The sequence below is a fragment of the Loxodonta africana genome, chromosome 23, assembly GCF_030014295.1.
Source record: "Loxodonta africana isolate mLoxAfr1 chromosome 23, mLoxAfr1.hap2, whole genome shotgun sequence".
Classification (NCBI taxonomy): domain Eukaryota; kingdom Metazoa; phylum Chordata; class Mammalia; order Proboscidea; family Elephantidae; genus Loxodonta; species Loxodonta africana.
The window spans coordinates 55527226-55547996 of NC_087364.1; the positions used below are offsets into that span (position 1 = coordinate 55527226).

The 20771-nt window shown below is 40.7% G+C and overlaps 1 long non-coding RNA gene across 1 annotated transcript in view; it reads left to right on the forward strand.

Moving 5' to 3' along the window:
- The window catches only part of LOC111752322 (uncharacterized), an 82416-nt gene that overhangs the window by 58847 nt on the left and 2798 nt on the right, over positions 1–20771 (forward strand). The window contains exons 4-6 of the long non-coding RNA XR_010319134.1: positions 5008–5110; positions 13568–13835; positions 13924–13995. This is a non-coding gene — a long non-coding RNA (uncharacterized LOC111752322). The remainder of the gene's footprint in view (positions 1–5007; positions 5111–13567; positions 13836–13923; positions 13996–20771) is intronic.

Genomic DNA, 20771 nt, shown 5'->3' on the forward strand with positions numbered 1-20771 from the left:
ACCCACAGTCCCCTGATTCACTCCATTTCCTGTTGACTGCTAGCCTCCACTGCTTCTTTAAAGATTTCCTTCTTTTCTCCCATTGCCATTCATCATCATTATGATGGTCTCCAGGGTTTCCCCAGCAGTTGACAATTCTTTCCTTGGCTTTCCAATGTTCTCTCTTATCTTCTACTGTTTTTTTTTTTTTAATAGGTTTTCACTCTCTTCTGTTGCCTGTCTACAATGGAGAGAGGACAATCTCCTGCCTCTTCTCTTTCAGAATATGTTTCACATACTTAACACTCTATTTTCCTACTGACTTGGAAAAATTGAGTTGGAATCTTTGCTCTGGCGCAGTTCAATTGCATTTTGGCTGGAAATGTTTTACACATTAAAGCGATGAAGGATGACTTTATGTGCCAGAGGAGGCAAAAGATCTTTAAAATGGAAAAATGAGAAAAAAAAAAAAAGAGAAAACAAAAAAGTCTTTTTGAAGCTACTGTATGAAAAAGACTTTCAAATACGTAAAAGCTTTTAGAACACAGCAGAGGGGCCCCAATCATGCTCGAGAGTAACAGCCTAAGAGAAGCCTGTTTCTTGCCATCCTGTCAACTCCCCTCCCCTCTGTTGCTGTTAGCGGCTGTCCAGTCGGCTCCTATTCTTGGGCAACCAATCCCGTGTACAACAGAACGAAAAGTTGCCTGGTCCTGCACCATCTTCATGATCGTTGGTATGCTTGAGTCCATTGTTGCTGCCACTGTGTATTTTCAGTGCCTTCTTTTTTCCAACCTAGGGAGTCACCTTCTCGCACTGTATCGGCCAGTGTTCGATTGTGATCTATATGGTTTTTATTAGCTAATTTTCGGAAGTAGGTCTCGGGGCCTTTTTTCACAGTCTGTCTTAGACTGCAAGCTCCTTTGAAACGTGGCCACTATTGGTGGCCCTGATCGTGTTTGAAGTACTGGTAGCCTAGATTTCACCATCACAGCAACAGGCAAACCACACAGTGCAACAAACTGACAGACTGGAAGTATCTTCCCCATTTTTCCCCATTTTAGAAGGTATTAATCTCCCCCAGAAACTTTCTAGACCCTGGCCGCTTCCAGTGAAAGTCCTTGCCACTATCATTTTAAATACTCGAGATAGAAACTGAAGTCAGAGAATAATCTCAGTTTAGCACATATTTTTAAATAGTTTTCAGAGTCAGCTAGATGGTCATGGGTTTGGAATCTCATATCTAAGGAGCTCTGGTGTCACAAAGGTTACGTGCTCATCTGCTATCTGAAAGGAGATCTACTTCCATGCAGATTTCAGCCAAGAAAGCCCTATGGGGCAGTTCTACTCTGTCACATGGAGCCGCTATGAGTCAAAATCAACTTGATGGTACCTAACAACAATCTCATACCTACCCAGACTGCTCAGCATCACAGCCTTATTCCATCCCATAGCAGGTTTTGGTGGACTGAGGATGGGGTTGGATTTTTCCAGGCATAAGCCTCAAACCCTAGCTCCTCTAGTAATTTCCTGTTGCAATATTTCCAGGGGTGAATTGGAGTGTCTTTCATGGGAGATTTTTATGGCTTGCTTTACCCTGGAGAAGGTTCAGCAAAGGATAGATATGTGGGACTTGACGAGGCTTTGAGGTTTTGAGAGCGAGTCTCTCTAGAAAGCCTGTCCTCAAAGATAGAGTGGCTTCTCTCTCCCTTGGCTAGGACTGACTGCCAAATCTCAGAAGTTTTCACACCAATTATAGAAAGTGAAAGCTCCATCAGCTTCGCATAGGCAAATCCATCCTTCACTGCTTTCTGGGTCAAAGCAGTGATATGTTCCCCCTGTGCAGATGGGCACCCATCAAACAGGGTTTTCTGGAGCTGCCAGCCTAGTTGGGATCCCATATTAAATAATATTACAGTAGTATTAAGCTAGCAGATATCACTGAACTTTGATTTCAATTCAGTTACATTTTAACTCAAATGTCATTGATGCCTTCTACCTGTCAGGTGCCAGGCCCTGGGTAGGCATCAAGTATGGTGGTGAGAAAACAGCATGGTCCTTGCCCTACAGAGCCTAGAGCCTAGCTCAACTCATCTATGTTTATTAAAATAGGCTCTGACAAAGTAAAACACCATCCTATAGTGCTACGAACTGTATTTCCTTTTATCTAGAATAATTTGGTTGTATAACATGAGAGTTTTAAGACAAACTCGTTCAGAAATGTAATTTATATTATGGGTATTAGAAGAAATAGGATTCAATTAATGAATTTTAGGAACACTTGCCAATAACCAAATTGGAGAGACTTTTGTCCAACTGTTGCCAGCAAAGGTGAGGGAAGTGTAAGGTAAGGACTGAGCATAGAAACAGAGACTATATTGAAAAATTCACTTCACACAGTCATTACAAAGTAGGCTGGAAACAAAATAAAACAAAAAGCTCTATTCTTTTTGGTCTCAGAAAGAAATCTTTGGCGAGCGCTCTTAAGTGAGCATCCAACTTGTTTCCTTTAGCTTGACTTCCAGAATGCAGCTAAGTTGGAAACTATTCTGCTGATTAAGTTTTCTTTCTTTCTTTTTTTAACCACACCCTTTTCTGAGGAAAGAGACATAATTTATGCATACAAGTCTGCTCTTGTTCTATGTTTAGCAGTTCTATAGGCCCTCACAAGCCTTTACAATGACACAATGAACCCTCCTTTAGGATTCTTGATACGTGAAACTGTGGTCAGAAGCAGAAAAGGGCAGAAGTGGAAAGGGTGGTGGGATAAAAATAGAGAAGGCAGAAGGAAGGGTGAGAGTTGAAAGACCAGAAGGAATGCTATGTGTGGGTCTGTCCTGAGACGTAGCTATTAGGAAGGAGTACCACAGAACATTTAAGTGATAAACCATACTTTCTACACAAGCCCGCCATACTTCCTATGTGCCTGCTTTGACTTTGAGAATTCCATAAAATTTTAACATTTCCATACCTCCTGACATGTGATGTTCATGTAAGGAAACCCTGCCAGTATAGAAGACCTGCATATATTTCTGCCTCATATGAATAAAGTTCTAAAATAGAGTTTAAGTAAACAACACAATAAAAAGGACGAAAATATTTTTTAATGCTTTCCTGTAGTTTGGACTGGGGTGGTGTCTTAGGCTGGATTCTTGAGTGAAGTATATATGTATGTGTCTGTGTATATATGTATATATATGTATGTGTGTATATATATGTATGTGTGTATATGTATACACATATACAGAGAAAGAGATTTACTGTAAGGAAATGGCCCCCATAGTTGTAGAGGCTAGCAAGTCCCAAGTCTGTGTGTCAGGTGTCAGGCTGGAGGTTTCTCCTGACTCATGTAGCTGCATGGGCTGACGAACCCAAGATTGGCAGGTCAGTTGACAGGCCACTGGCTCACAAGCTGCGGAAACCAATGAATCCCAAGATTGGCAGGTAAACTGTTAGCTTAAGTCCCAAGAACTGGAGGTCAGATGATGATGAGCCAGATGCAGGATCCAGAGTGAGAGCCTTGCTGGAACTTCCATTTATGTACTGGAGGCAGGCCACACCCCCAAGGAAACTCCCTTTCAACTGATTGGCTGCTTATAGCTGATCTCATCATAGAGTTGATTACATCACTACATAACTGCCAAACATCATAACTGCCAAGCCACTGTGAATCATGGGCAAGCCAAGTAGACACATAACCTTAACCATCACAGGTAGAGAAGGGAGTTAATATTACACTCCTTCAGCAACTTTTGGAATAGTTGTCTCGAAGAATGATCTGGAGAGTGGGGGCCCCTAAAGATTTTCAAAGAGTTTGGGGGGTGAGGAGGGAGTCTCCCCTGGTTTCTTCTATTACTAGTTTATGTGACAACTTCTTTGTCTTTCTGGAAATTTTATATTTTATTTATCATCTAACATGGCATCATTCTCATACTAATTAAGAAAATATAATTTTCTTCCTAATTACAACTAATGTTTATTTGTTGTAGAAAACCCAAGTAAGAAAACAAAAATCACGCATAATCTCATCTCCCAGAAATACCCACTCTTCGGATTTGGTCTTTATTGCTATTATTACATCACTCCTCCCTCCAATTCATTTTGATAACATTTTTATTCACTGGCTAGTGTGACTGGAGAGTCAGTGACAGTTAAGAAATTTTTGTTGAACCAATGACCTCCAAGTGTCTAAAAAAGTTTATGAAATACTTGCTCAGGAGTTTTTTTTTGTGTGGAATTAGTTAATCCTTTTGGGAAACTAAGCATAGATCTAGAAACCCGGAGTCATTATTATTTAAGGAAATCTGTCAGCTTAATCTTAATACCACGAATCAGGAATTCTTTGCAAGCACCAAACATCTATTGCCTTGGTTTTCATTTTTTTTCCTTCAACTCTTATTTTTTCCTCTGAATTGATGTATTTTATCTCATGAGGCAGCAGTAAGAAAAGAGAAAGAACAGTGAAATTGGGGTCAGAATATCAGAGACTAATTCCTGCCTAGGTTTCTTATGAGTTTTGTGATTTGGGCCCAAATGGGCAAACTTATCTGTTCCTCAGTTTCCTCATCTGTAAACTGAAGATAATAATGCCTACTTTACAGGGCTGTTGGGATAGAGAGGAGGAAGAAGGAGTAAGTGGGAGTACTTGTGTGAGCTCTGTGCAAACTGAAAAGTGCTGTACTAATGAAAATTATTCTTCTGATTATATCCCTCTATGAAAACTTGAACATGTTTTCATTGGAGATGATTTTAGAAGCATTGCTCAAAACCATTTTACCAATTCTCAAATGATGATTCCCCATGTTGCAATACTCTCTAGGAAACAGGGGCTATCTTTTTCTAGGAGAATTTCTCAAGATTTTCTGTACCAATAGAATAACTGTCTGAGGTCCAACCGGCAGAATTGGCTTAAGGGTATGAACGTACTGCCAAGGTAAGTAGTTGGGCAAGTTTGCCATATTGAGGGACTTGTGGTTTCTTGTTTCTGAGTCCTCTTCTTAATTAACAATCATTGTTCCTCTATGTGGCCAGCTCACGCACCTGTCAGCAAGTTGTATTTCGGAACAAACCTGCCCGAGATGACAGGAATGTAAGAGGAAACGTGCACAATGCTCCAACACCTAACTGTGCCCAGGTAAGTGGGGAAACTCATCATTGGTCTCTGAGAATACTTCCTGTCTAATACGAAGCTCTGATGGTATACCTTTGGGAGTATTCCTCTGAACCTTGAGTCAAAGAAGCAAAACTTCCTTATTCCCTCCACACTCACCCCTTTCCTCGTTCCCTCATTCACCCACAGTAACCTCATCCATCTGAACATTTTTTCTTGACTTTTCCTACATAATAAATCATAGCATGAATAACCTGGAGTACTACTTTGGGTCAACTTAACCCTTTGGTAATTTGTGGACATCCATATGGTATCTCAATGAATTTCTATGCCTCTGGAGTTCTTTGGGAGTATACTTTTCCTACTGAAAGTATTTACTGCCCTTTAGTGGGGACTTGAGTAATGGCAAAGGGTGAAAGAAATGTAAGTTGAAGAAAAATGACTGGAGTATGAAGTTTGCACATAAGGTAGTGCAACCAGGAAGTGTGATTGGATAAAAACTTTGTCTCTTTTTTTGTCTTTCACATCCCTAGATAAGCCTTGTAAGCATATTTATGGTTCCCTGTGTGATAGTTAGGGAGCTCTGGTGGAGTTGATTTTGTTTTGTGTCATATTTGGAAAACCAGATGTTTCTCATGTAACTTAATGGAAGGCAAACCCACTGTATTTTCAGCAACCAAGGTTCATTGGGACAGATTCAACCCACTGCAGTCAGGTTGATTTTGACTCATAGCGACCCTATAGGACAGAGTAGAACTGCCCAATAGAGTTTCCAAGGGATGCCTGGTGGATTTGAACTGCCGACCTGTTGGATAGCAGCCGCAGCACTTAACCACTATGGCACCAGGGTTTCCTTGGGACAGATGGTTGCCCATTAATCAGTGAGCTAGAGAAGGCAAAAAGTTCAGTGGTAACCATGTAGTCCCAGATAATATTTCTTAAAATCCATATTACCAACCAAAAATCTAACCACACCCCATGACTCAATATACTTCCATTAATGAAAACACATGGTATCAAAAAAAGAAAATTCAAAGGAGAAAATAATAGGGTCACCAAAGGGTTAAATTAGGTACTCCTTAGACTGTACATGGGCCTAATTTAGATTTATTATACATAGTTTTATAAATATTTAAACTGAGACACAAAGAGATCAAGTGCTGTTGCCATAGGATGTACCACTTGGTAGCAGACTCAAACTGAAGAGTTTTTGATATTTCCTCCTTGGTTGGATCCCACAGCTGCTATCTAGAAATGATGAAAATGCATCTCTGCCTTTCTCTCTTTTAAGATGCTTTGTTATCTCATTCTTATTATATTTTATTTGTTCTTTAGTAGCTGCCATTCTGTTCAGATCTCTCTTCTCCCTTGGTTCCCGTCGTCATCACATTGTCTCTCCTCACTCATCTGTGTTTTTCTCTCTCCTTCTCTGACTTCTGAAATATAAAGATATTCTTGGTTCATCAGGCTGAGCACTTCATACTTCAATCTCTAGCGCTGCTATTACTTGTACCATGACTGCAATGAGGTTAAGAAGAGGTTTACTAAGAGAGAGGGAGAAAGAGAGAGTGCAGCAACATCACACACCTCTGTATTCACCAGTTGACGTGAACGTCTTAGTTTCCTATTACTGCTGTAACACAAATGCCACAAGTGGGTGGCCTTTAAGAACAGAAATTTATTTTTTCACAGTTCAGGAGGCTAGAAGTCCAAATTCAGGGCATAGCTCTTGGGGAAGGCTCTCTCTGTGTTGCCTATCAGGGAAGATCTTTGTAGCCTCCTTGTTCCAAATCCTTGGCATTTCTCAAGTGATGTCTGTCTTATATGTGGCATCTGTCTTTCCCATTTGTGCTTCCTTCTGTGTCTAATCTTTACTTTTTGTAACTCAGAAGTGATTAGTTTTAGGGCACACCCTACACTGTTATAGTCTCATTTAACATAACGAAGAAAATCCTATTTCCAAAGGGGATTACATCCACAGGTATAAGGATTAGGATTCCAACACATATTTTTTGAGGACACAATTCAATCTATAACAGCACACTAGGCAAAATACAGGATAGGCTAATAGAGCAGGGCAACATTTGAAGAGCAAAGAATTAATTGTTTGTTAATAAAAAGATATGAGTCGCAGGCAAAAGAGAAAAGATAGCTCTTGAGAATCAGGGAAGTAATTAGGCCCGGGAAGGCAGAAAGTTCTGCCCAGATGGTAGGAGCTACAAAGTAGGGTAAATCACACATCAGGGAGAGATAAGAGATGGAGGAAGGAGAGTATGAAATAGGCTGGTGTCCAACGATTGTATGCCAGGATGATAGGAATATAAGAGAAAAGACTTCCATGAAGCTCTAAAGCCTAAGCACTCCCAGGTACCTATAAACCAAATCCATTGCCACAGAATTGATTCTGACTCATAGCGACCCTGTAGGACAGAGTAGAACTGCTCCACGTGGTTTCTAAGGAAAAGCTGGTGGATTCGAACTGCTGACCTTTTGGTTAGCAGTAAAGCTCTTAACCACTGTACCACCAGGGCTCTAGAAGAAAGGCTTCTAGGGGAAAATCCTTAATAAAAGGGGCATGATGTTATAGTTCTGGGGAACTGGTCCTATTTAGAGCATTTTCTGGACTGTATTTCTACAGATTCCTGTATTGTTGGTAGATTTATTTCACGTGCCTTAGTCTTGTTGCAGCAAACTATTCTCTAAGCTCTTTGAGGGTGAGGATCATGTTTTATTTCCTTCCAAAGCCCTTAGCACAATGCTGGGATCATGGTAGGAGTTCATTAAATACTTGCCAATGGCTGTAACAATTAGTACTTATTATTGGAAGTGGAAGGAGCTCTGGTGGCACAGTTGTTAAGCGTTCGACTGCTAATGAAAGGTTGGAGGTCTAACTTACCAGCCTCTCCGTGGGAGAAAGGCATGGCAATCTGCTCTGGTAAAGATTTATAGCCCTGGAAACCCTATCGGGCAGTTCTACTCTGTCTTATAGGGTCACTATGAGTCAGAATCGACTTGACGGCATTGGGTGTTGGTTTTGGTTTACTAGAATTGGGAAAAAGTCAAATTTGTGTTTTGAAATAAGCCAAAGTCATTTCATGGAGGTAGCAGAGAGCCTCATTGCCGTTGGAAACAATGAGAAAACCAAAAAAGTCTATGGGCTCCTAGCTACCTCGATAGAACTCATGTCATACACCCTTTGCCGTACTCCTTCCTTCAACACACACAGGGAAAAAATGAGGTGGGAAAATGGTCCTGCTGATTGCGGTGAACTGAACCTGCCTGTTGTATGGCAAGTGTTCCATCTCCATATATTCCAGCTTAATTTCTAGTTGACAGAATGTTTCCTGAGGACTGATACTTGTCATGCTGGTTTTTAGGGAATCATTTTTGCATATCAGAACTTTTAAGGAATCGCAAAATGGCCAACTGAACCATGTCACTCCATGATTTCCTTTTTTTCCTCTCCTGCTTTAGAAGTGTTGGACCATATGTTTCAGAACATACAGCTGCCTTCGTTCAGAATAGCCTAAAATAGCTAGATTCTCCTGCACCTCTCTGGGTGTTAAATGTATTTACATTTCAAAACGCATGTGTGGAAGTGGCTGGTTTTATATAGCTTCTTCTGACTGTCAGCATCTTTTCTCTTCTATAACCTTATCTCAGCTGAACTAACCTAAGCTTTCCATTTCATGCCATTCATTACTGTATTCCAGGTGTTCAGCCTTCCTGTCATTACCTTATGTCACATGATTTGAAAAAAAAAAAAAAGAAGAAGAAAGAAAAGCTCTCCCTGAAGAATATGATAAATCTTCTTAGAAGCCATTTGTAGGGTGGATAGGGAACATTCTAGACAATGTTTAAAGTGAACAGAGGCAATAATATCACGTTAATGTGCCATGGACACTCTTCAAATCTGACTTCCCTAAAACAAACATTGTAAAACATCAGCAAGAATGAAGGTGCCTATCTTTTCTGGTTCTTAGCTGGCTCAGTGAACCAAGATATTTTGAATGAATATCTCTCCTTCCCCCAGATGGTTTCCTAGTGAAGTGCAAGCTCCAAGGACTGAACATGATTAAATGGAAAAGAAATGATTGTCTAGGCCTCACTGACAAAGGAGAGCTGTGAAATCTCAACTCTGGGAGATTATCTGAGGTGATGGCATGTCATGGAAATTCTGAGCAGATATTAGAGTTTGTTTTTTTAAGTACTTATGGAAAAGTACAGGTCATATGAGTAGGGATATTTATCCTCAGACTAATTGTTAGAGAATGGGAACCTAATAAAGGTGAAGAATATGCGAATAAAGAGATAATTTTGCTTGGGGGCCAAAAAAATATCTACCCGTGTCTAGCCTATCAATTAACTGGCTCCTCTGTCGTTCCCCACCTCCACACCACTGTGACTGAATGTGCTCTCTCAGCAATGGCGTCTTCTCCCTTTCTCCTATTCAAAGTATTATCCATTCTTTAATGCCAGCTCAAATCTTACCATGGCTAAAACCTTCTCCTATCTTGTCCCCAAATAGGATTGTCTCCCCCCTATAAAGACTTACTGCCCTTATTATCTCTAGTTTTAACCTGGAAATTCATAAGCACTTGGCTTACATGGTATCATACATTTAATTGATTATCCTATGCATATCGTCATGTGCACAAATCCTAAATGTAAGTAAACACCACCCCATCAAGATATGGATCATTTCCATCACCTGAAAAGATATCAGTTCCATTTTCATGTTATTTGTTCTCCAGGATGAATTTTTAAAAACTCTAAAGAGAGAGATCGCATGCCACTCAGAATGCTGGCAGAAGATTAACGACATACTCAAAGGCATTTGACTGAAAATAATTTGATGAAGGGCCTAGTAACAGAAATATGGGTTGGGTTAAGGAAATCAACAAGGAGTGATGAGGCACCCAGAGACCAGCAGTAGTTGGAAATAATTACTAGCCCTAGGCCTGAAAGAGAAGGGGAATTTTACTTGTTACCAAGGCCTGGTGAGAACTTGAGCCTTGAAGGAGAAAAATAGGCTCTTGCCTGGAATTGCTGTAGTCTAAAATATCACAGCCACTTCCCAGCCAGGCAGGGAGGGAGGCTTGGAAATAAAGACCTTGACTTCTGCTCATTCAGTCCTTCTATTGGCCAAACCCAAACATAAGCCAGAGAGCAAGGGAACTTAGGGTATGCAATCTATAGAGGTCTACTTCCCTAGGAACAAAACAGGGCATAGAAGGGTGGAGAATGGATTTGGAGTATGAGGGACAAACAGACAGTAACCAGCAAAGACCCTCTTATACTTCTATACTCAATATAGCACTGGGCATATTTTTTGCCCAAAGGAATCTATCGATTTAACACTTCTAGCCTGAGCTGTCAGTTTACAGACAGGTTATTCAGGGTTATCCCAGTGCTTTGAAAAGTGTGGGCCATCAATTTGTTGTTAGCTGCTGTTGAGTTGGCCCCCGACTCATGGCAACCCCATGCACAACAGAATGGAAAGCTGCCCGCTCCTGCACCATCTCCACATTTGGTTGTGAACTGGACCATTGTGGTCCATAGGGTTTTCATTGGCTGATTTTTGGACATTGATCTCCAGGCCTTTCTTCCTAGTGTATCTTATTCTGGAAGTTCTGCTGAAACCTGTTCAGCATCATAACAGCATTCAAGCCTCCACTGACAGATGGGTAATTGTTGAGCACGAGGTGCCTTGAGCAGGAATTGAACCTATTATTCCACGTGGAAGGTGAGAATTCTGCAACTGAATCACCAATGTCCTCAAGGGTCAGCAACAGAAATGCTCAGTTCCTTAAAGGAAAAGGAAGTTACCAGGTGTTAATTCACAGTTGTGTGTAGAACCATCAGATTTGCAAAAGGAAACAGGTGAAAAGATGAATCTTCTCCAAAGCTGTGCTACTGACTCAGGGTCTTAGCAATACCTAACAACTTATAATTTCAACACAACTTTTGTACTACCACTGTTAAAATAACTCAAGTTCTTCACAAGTCATTAAACATTTGTTAATGCAATGGTTGTATTAGCTCTCTAGTTAATGCTGTTAAGTGAAAAGATGAAAACATTTTCTACATCACATTTGGTGGGGAAATTTCATGACTTGTATGTCATAGTGTTGTTTAGCTAGTAGTGCCTCTGCTATTAGTAGCAAGCACAACCCCTGGCTTACTATGGGATTCTGCTTGGGAAGCATTTAATTTCTCCTGGTTTCCATAGGATAAGGGCCATAACGCAGTTTAATGAAAAATATTTCTTGTTTAATTTGTGTTCATCTTCAGAAGATAATTTTCATTAGTATTGTATAAAGGCAAATCTTCTCCCGAACATATATTTTATCAGTATTTACTGAAGAACATTAATTTAAGTGATGCCATTTTGTGAAAAATATAAATTAAACTCTTGGCAAACACCAATGTATTTCGGAAGCAGAGAGAAGGGTCCTTTGGAGGTTCCATTTGGTTTCCAAGGAAAGCAAAGCAAGTTGGAATCCTGGAAAACTACACCACTCAGAAGTTCTGCCAAGCCAAGGTGATTCTTTTGAGAATCCTGGGCTCTCTTATGTCTTATTCCCAATTCACTTGTTCCAAGGAGATCCAACTCATCAGAAGGCTTGAAGATGGTTATTCTTGAGGCTATCTTGTGCTGATTTTCATGATGTCTCAACTGAAGCAACTGGTTGAAGAAGGAGACAGACAGGATCTTTACACTTAGCCCTGTGGAGGTAAAGAGACTACTACTTCCTGTGAACACCTAGCTCTCAAAGAAATGCTTCTTTTAACTTGTCATTGCCCTCACACAGCTTTCATGGAATGGTTCCTGTTTGCTGTCTTGAACCTCAGGTTAACTTTGTTCACATCATCTTAGGGCTCATAAAAAGGACTACCTCGTCAGCTGGGCAAGTTGACTTTCTGCCTCTGGAAATCTTCCTGTCTTCTCTTTGCCTGCTCTGATCTTGGTCCATGCCCTGACTTCTGTTTGGCTCCATTCCACAGTTTCTGCTCCTTGGCTCTGGTGCTCTGATGACCTGCTTGGTGCCTACTTCTCTGGTTTGGCTTTGGACTTTGCCTTGGACAGAGCTCCCTTGTTAACCATTTTGTTCTATATACTTAGAAAAGCTCCCATGTCTTGCTTCACCTGATCCTTTACCAGGAAAAAAAAAACATAGAATAAGCCTCCCCTCTCCCCCCCTTTTAATTACTGAGAAAGCCATTTCAGTAGCAGAACAGGAGAAATTTTGAGTCTTATCAACAGATGAAACTTCTGCTGTGGTAGCTGATATGCTGTTGAAGAGGAATTTCTGGATGCTTATTAGCTTTTAGTGAAATTTACTGAAAGGGGGAAAAGGAAGAAAAAGAAGATGAGGAGAAAAGAGGAGAAAAAGAAGGGATAGGTGGAAAAGAAGAAGGAAGAGGAAGAGGAAGAAGAGGTGAGAGAGAGAGAGAAAGAGAGAGAAAGACTACCTTTTGGTGAAGTACCAAGCTGAGAATGCAATACTCTTTCTAGCTCAATGTGTTTATGGTCTCCATTGTCTGGATCCATTGTCTGGGCAAACACAATGGAATAAAAATCTAAGAAAAACACAGGAAGGTAAACACTTTGGGAAAATATCATACCATGCGTTCAAACAGCTGCTTTAGATTATATGTGCCATGGCTGCCCTGTGCTACTGCAAATAAGCTAGAGGTGATTCTATAGTTAATGTGTAGTAGTTTACAATTTCCAACCATGATATGCTTACAGGACTTGGAGACCAAGTCAGGTTAAGTTTTCTCTCTGAAATGTAAACCAGAAACAGTCAACTTATAGCCACCTGGAGACCGTCATTGTTAATAAAATAATTATCAAATCTTCAAAACATACAAGGATCCTAACATGAATACATCCTGAGAAGGGAATGATTGGAGTTCAAGTGGAATCGCCAGCACACTCAGTTGTGTTTAAATTGTTTGGAATAAGTAATGCTGCATAGGTGACAGCAAACACTCATTTTCCAAGCCCTCTACCCTTTGTATATTGGAATTTAATGGATGGTGACTAGGGAAGGGGAGACTCTAAGGTTGGAGGGTGGACACATTTATCCTTAGAACGGAGAAGAGAAATGACTCGGGCTGCTATGGCATGATAGCATCCACCTCCCTTTTGTTCTATTTCTAAAATCATCAGGAAAGCTTCTCATCTGTAATTTGATTTCCTGTGTAGCTCTAGCCACCAGAAGGGAATGTGCAGACAGTTGGCCTAGCTCCTGGACCAAGCCATGTCTCCAGTTCTGAATTAATAAGTTGGCATTCTCGTTTATTGAATCAGGCTTTGGGTTTGCTTTGCATGAATCTGGCCCCAGAGACAAATCATCTCTGGACAAGGTTAAAAATTGGGCAGTGGGGTCCAGGAAAGGGCTTTTTGGGGGGATATGAACATAATATGTATCTCTATAGGAAGGAGGCTCATGGATTTTTTTAATTTTCAAGGGAACATGATACAGAAAGTGGAAGCTCCACCGAAATCATGTGTGTAAACTGAGGACCCCACCCAGGCCTGGGGTGACCCTTTCCAGGTGCTGACATGGACAGTCTCTGCCTGAAGCCATCTGGGACTTTCCCTTCACACCTTTTAGCAGAAGTCGATTGTACCCTTTTGGGAGTCTGAAGGGCTTGGACTTGGTTCAATCCTTCTGAAGGAAATAAATGATTTCATTGCTCTGGAGCCATATTTTACAGAAATGTCCCCACAAACATGGTAATTTCCATCAGTGTGTTACAACTGAGGTTTCTCCCTACGTGTGTTAAACACAAACTGTTTATTTAGTAATTTTTTTTTTTTAAAGAAACCATAGGACTTGAAAGAAGAGGAAGAAAGAGACTGGACAGAATTGGGAAAGAAAAACCATCTGATCCAGGTGAGGGAAGGCACTCAGTTTCATTTTGTATCTACTCTGTGTGGTGTTATTTTGCTCTGTAGCATTAAGAAATTAATAACGACACAGACATTTCATTTTATGATTTTTTTCTTTGCCTCACAAGGCAAGCAAATATTCTGTTTCTGGAAAACCATCATTCCACACCAGATATATACAGCTATCTCCTCATTATTATACCACAACGGGGAAATCCTCAAATGTAAGTTCTAAGCTCGAATAACAATGAAAGAACAGTGATATTGGGAACAGAAGGAAAAAAGGAAACTGAAAATTATTGCTTTATACTTGTGGGAAGCAGTTTTATTAGGAGGTGGTCAAGATTCATAGTAAGTAGCTCACAAGCTCTGGGCCCACAAGAACAAAAAATAATTAGTAATAATTTCAAAAAACGTAACGCTGACAGATAGAGAAATTATAAAATAGATTGGTGAAGAAACACCAGTAATTAGCTTAGACAATTCTAGTACTGTGAGCACAACTTAGCTAAGAAAAGGTGAGCTTAGCTAAAGCAGCCTGGAAGGGGATGTAGCCAAGTATTCTGGAATGGCTGAAGACCAGAGAACACCAAGAACCAAACCCACTGCTGTCGAGTCAATTCCAATTCATAGCAACCCTATAGAACAGAGTAGAATTGCCCTCCAAGGCTGTAAATCTTTACGGATGGAGTGGCTAGTGGGTTCGAACCACTGACCTTTCGGTTAGCAGGTGAGCTCTTTAGCCACTACACCACCAGGGCTTCTCTGAAGATTAGAGAAAGTAGGACATTTTTCAGACATAATGACACAGCTCTGCCACAGTAGTGTGTGTGCACAGTGTTTTGTTTTTCAAACACAGGTCCAATGTCTTTTCAGACTAAAAGACCAAAGACATTTTACTGGAAAGAATTAAAAATGACCAGGCTGGAAAAAAAAAAAGAAAAAAATCTCAGTCAGCAATCCAAAATGTTTATCCTCCTTTGGAACCAATTCAGATTCTAAGCAGTTATATGGATTTTTGAATGGATACATGGACGAGATAAATGAATGAAAAAGTGTCCACTTAAACGAAATAAATCTGAGGCTTTAGAGATTTTTATAAGTGAATGATGACCTTTTATTGTGGAAGTTCATGATGAGAACGTTCACAGACTTTTAACCCTATCCAGTCTAATTCAAGTCTCTTTGAACAGGGGAACATGCCACTGAGAATGGTAAAAGCTGTGGAATTATGGTCATTCCGGAGGCTTTTTAAAAAATTCTCCCTGAGGAGCCAGGGGTCATTTCCTCCATATTGCTTCTTCAGCTTTAGATTGTTGCATCCCCTCAGAGGCAGTGTGAAAATGGGAACTGTGGAATAACGAGTCTTTTCAAGTCAAAAGCAAACAATTCCACCTTAAAATCACAGAACTCACCTTAAGCCAGCTTTTGGCAGCCTGCCAGAGAAGGGCACGAAAGCTGCACTTTAATCAAAAAGATGTGTATTCTGTATTCAGGCTGTGGAAAGAACAGCTGGGAAGTGAATTTTTATTGATTCTGTAATTTTAGGTTTATTTCCCTCTCCTCACCACCCTCCCCCACCTTTTGAAGCACTTCTGAAATTTACTGGCTGACTTTCCTCCCTCCCCCCTTTTCCCCTGAAACCTGTTCAGATAAAAACTTTTCTCTTTCCAAGTGTCTGATGATTTAGAAGCATCCGAATGGGGCTACCGTCAGCATCTTGATATTGCATTTTGTTGCCAGCTGCCATTGAATTTGCCCCGACTCACGGCAACTCCACGCACAAGGGAACCAAGTGCTGCCCAGTCCTGAGCTATACTCATGATGGGTTGCAGATGGACTCTTGTGATCCATAGGATTTTCACTGGCAGATTTTTGGAAGTAGATCTCCAGGCCTTTCATCTTGATCTGTCTGAGTCTGAAAGTTCCCCTGAAACTTCTTCAGCATTACAGCAACCCACAAGCCTCCACTGACAGTGGGTGGTGGCCACAAATGAGGCGCATTATCTGGGAATCAAACCAGGTCTTCTGCATGGAAGGTGAGAATTCTACCATTGACCTGACACTGCCTCCTGAAATTGAACCCAGGCAATGTTGGTTGCACAAGAGTCCCCAGAGAAAAAGGAATAGTGAAATGCTCTGAGCAGCATGATGCCCTGTTTTACTGGAGGTTGGATGGAGACAGACCGTTTTTGATCCAGGATGATAAGTGTTAAGGGGTACCTATCTACCCATTGCTGTTGAGTTGATTCCAACTCATAGTCACCCTATACGACAAAGTAGAACTGCCCCGTAGGGTTTCCAAAGAGTGGCTGGTGGATTAGAACTTCCAACCTTTTGATTAGCAGCCGATCCCTTAGCCACTGCACCACCAGGTTTCCATTAAGGGGTAAAAACACTAAAAATCATATCACCTCTACCCCTTAGCGATGGCAGTACTGATGCTGGCTATAACTGCACATAATTTTTACTGCCGAACCAAGTGAGAAGGAACTTTACGTATGAATCGTATCTGGGTATATCAGCACACATTGACAATAGTAACGTCAACAACCGTCTTGAAGATAGAGGACTACAGGAGAGTACAGACATTACATCATGAGTATTAAAAATAATTGTCATGAGCTATGGGGACCAAAATGTACCGAAGGAGCGTTTATCATTTTGACAGACAAAACAAACCTCTTTTTTATATCCTAAAGCAGAGATGCAAATTGGGGGCCTGTGTGACAAATCCAGTTTTCAGAACTACAGTGTTGGAAACCGTGGTGGCATAATGGTTAAGAGCTACAGCTGCTAACCAAAAGGTCAGCAGTCTGAATCGACCAGGCACTCCTTGGAAACCCTATGGGCAGTTCTACTCTGTCCTATAGGATGGCTGTGAGTTGGGATCGACTTGACGGCAATGGGTTTGATTTTGGTTTTGGTGTTTGGCTTTAATACAATCTTTAAAAAAAATTTTTGGCTTAGTGCTAATGTTTGAAATTTAGGAGTTACCTCATAAATCCAGCTTTTCAGCTTCTTTTGAAAAATTGGAGATCTGGTTCACTAGGTGTACATTTCCAAAGGAAAAGGTTGGGTGGAGGTGGGCAACAGATGTCCCGTTATGAGGTAAGTGCTTGCTAGATACACATGCCTCCTTCCCCTGTTGATGGAATCTGCCTGGCCTAGGTGGCCGTTGGAGTTTACAGCCTCTGTAGCAAATGTGCAGTAGTTCAATCAGCAAGTAGCGACTGCGTGTCCTCTACCCATGTGCAGATTCTATTATGGCACTTTCCATAAAAAAGCTATCCATAGCTCTTTGTTGCTAACATAATAAACTCCAAACTCTTAAGCTCAGCATTAAATCTCCCAACGTTTCACTGTCATTTATGAATGCAGGATTTTCTTCCCGCCTTCCTACCATACATATATCCCCTGTCTTCCCGCTTCACTGGTCTTGTTATTCCTCATTAGGTCCCTGGATTCCCCTCCTCTGTGTTGTTGTGGCTGATTATCCATGTTTCACCATTCTTCCTCGTTCTAGGCTGTGGAAATTCTACCCATCTACAAAGCCTGGGTGAAGCCTGGTTTATCTAAGACAGTGCTTCTCATACTCTCCATGGGGAAGGACCAATCTCTCTCTATATCTTCTTTCCTCCCGCTCTCCCTACCTTTCTCCTTTCCTCTCTCCTTCCCTTCATTCCCTCCCTTCCTTCCTTCTCAGTCCTTCCCTTCTTTCTTTCCCTTCTTTCCTTCTATCCTTCCTTCCTTCTTTCTATTTCCCTCTCTCCTTTTCTCCCTCCCTCCCTCCCTCCAACTCTCTCTGCCTTCCTTCCTTTCATTTCCCATCTGTTTGCAGACATACAAGGTACACATTGTAATTTCTTACTATTAGACTCAGTGAACACTATTTTTCTTTGCCAATAGTATAAAAATTTCCTAATGCTTACTTTTAGTTTCTGAGCTGATTTCAAATGGAGTGACAACCAGTCCTGGTCCTTGGACCACACTTGAAGTAGCTTTTCTCAGCTGGTTTCAGTAACAATGATGCCCCTGTTACTTACATTCACACAGAACTATGTCTACATCCCTATCACAGCAGACTGTACTAGAACAGTCTAGGTTACTCTGCCTATTTTATTTTAAATTTCAGGAGGACCTATCTAACTCATCTTTGCCCCTCTGTGTCTACTTGCAAATGTAAAGAACTCAGTAAATGTTGAATTTTGTGCTCCGATGCCAGGAGGCACTCAAGTTGGGAAGGGAAGACTTAGAACTGTTGAGGAGTAGCTTCAGCCTTCAAGGAGCTTATGGCAATGTTGAAGAGAAGATAAAATCATAGTAAATAATATGTGATAAATATGTACTGAATTTTGTGATATATCTTATGAAAATGCTATAGGTAAATAGAAAATACAGGGCTCAATGAAAGCTGGTTGAGACTTAGAAGATTTTAAGCTAGGAATTAAGGAAGACTTTCCCACTGAAGATGGCAGCCCTTAATTTAGAATCATGGAGCTGATTTATCTTGGGCAAGGTGCTCTGTGCTCCAGTTTGCTCCTCTTTAAACTGAGGGTATGGGTTAGGGCATCTCCCTAATTTTTATTACTGTATGACTTTGAAACAGAGCTGTCAACACTGGCATAATTTGCTATGCATATAAACAAACAAACAAACAAAAAACCCAAACCTGTTGCTGCTGAGTCCATTCTGACTCACAGCGATCGTATAGGACAGAGTAGAACTGCTCCACAGGATTTCTAAGGAACACTTGGCAGATTCGAATTGCAGATCCTTTGGTTAGCAGCCGTAGCACTTAACCGCTATGCCACCAGGGTTTCCACTATGTATATATATAAAAAAAAAAATGTATATAGTGGTTAGAAAATAGAATATGCATACTCTTTCACCTTTTCTCCCAATTTGCCATTTGGTGAAAAATTTAACTTAGACCTATTTCTTTATAACAAACTATATAATCAAAGGACAATCCAATTTATCACCATTTCATATTAATTAGTGTTCACTCTAATCAGCTGCATTGAAAAGGTTAAAGGAATTTGTTATGTACATTATGCAATTTCTGTAATGCTCTCAAACCACATAGGTATATAAAAAAAAAGACAGTGTTATATATGTCACTGTAATATCAATAAGGAATTGTTAGGCTTGCGTCTACAAATGCTTTTAAGCCACAGATGCACAAGTTGCTTAGAATGTGACTTAAAAGTACATATTTTCTGAGCTTAAAAATAGAAAAACAAAAGTATATCAAGCATGTGAGATATGTTGTAAACAACTTCCCTACCTTGGCTTGGCACCTTCATGATGTGATAATAAAAATCTAACATAAAGTTATATCTCTGTAAAGTAGCCTTGAGACATTAGGTATGTCTTAAACCACCCCTTAATCTCCAAAAGATGTAACATTAGGTGAATATCTGCCCTTGAAGAAAAGATGTTAACACACTAAACATGACATCACCCAGCCCTTATTGTGCAAGGCCAAGGTTAGAAAATTGTATGTAAGTGCTGGACTTCTGTGCCTTCCTTGAAAGAAGACAGAGGTCCCTCTATAGAGCCTGACACTTGCCAAAGAGGAGGCCCTGCCAGAGACTATTACTGAGACTCTGCCCACTGCTGCCTTGGAACCCAGTGGAGAAATTCCACTGAATTAGAAATGTGGTCATGTCTTCTTCTCAAGACCATTCGCAAAAAATAAAAGCCTGAAGTCTAAGATTGGGACTCTAACCGTTGAACTAACATCGTAATTGTAATTGTTAGTTCTGGTTCTAAATGAATGTCTTGTGGTCTTATTTGTGTGCCTTGCCATCACTACCTTGCAATAAGCTAAAGGAATTTATGCATGATAAACTTGAGCATTTTTTTATTCATGTTTAAAATTAAAAACCGAAGGGCAGAATTAAAAATACATTCCTAGGGGTTTGTGATAATAGGCTCTGACCGGTTCTTCTTGTGGTCTTTCCTATGATATTTCTCTTTCGTTTTATTGCCAGAGAAAGAGGGAGTTGTTGTAGTATAGGCCTGAAACCCACTTGTAGGATCTGTACAGGATCAACAAACCCAGAGAGGCTTTTATTTTTTTCTTCATGTGACCTCTTTCCAGACATGGTGAGTCCATTTCTCTGAAATGGCTGAGCAGGGAGTGGTACCTGAAACTGTGTTTGGATACCTCTGTTTTCTCACTTGGTAGGAAAATGAGCCACCTGTTTTACAGTCACACAAACCACTTCATTATCATAGTTTTGAGGATGATGGCCTAGGGAAATGGTGGGCCAGTCAGTAGGGTGGAAAGTAAAATGCATGTGTTTACTTTACCCTCCTCTCCCCACTGAGCTATTGGTACTGGAGTAGAAAGGGAATAGTAATAAGCAGCTATCCCTTTTTGGGAGAGTGAGGAGATCCTGGTAGAGGTGAGGTTCAGAGGAAGAAATGTTTGCATAAACCCCAAAACCAAACCCAGTGCCGTCAAGTCGATTCCGACTTATAGTGACCCTCTAGGACTTTTTTTTTTTTTAGGACAGGGCAGAACTGCCCCATAGAGTTTCCAAGGAGCGCCTGGCAGATTCAAACTGCCGAGCCTTTGGTTAGCAGCTGTAGTACTTAAGCACTACGCCAGCAGAGTTTCCAATGCATAGGCATATGATAATCATAATGAAAAGGATGTTAGAAGCCCATTGATTAAACAGGCACTGCAGGTTTCCATTACAACTCAGATGTTTAGATACTTTTGAAGGTGGAGCCAAAATGGGCAAATATATTAAGTGCTTGTCATCT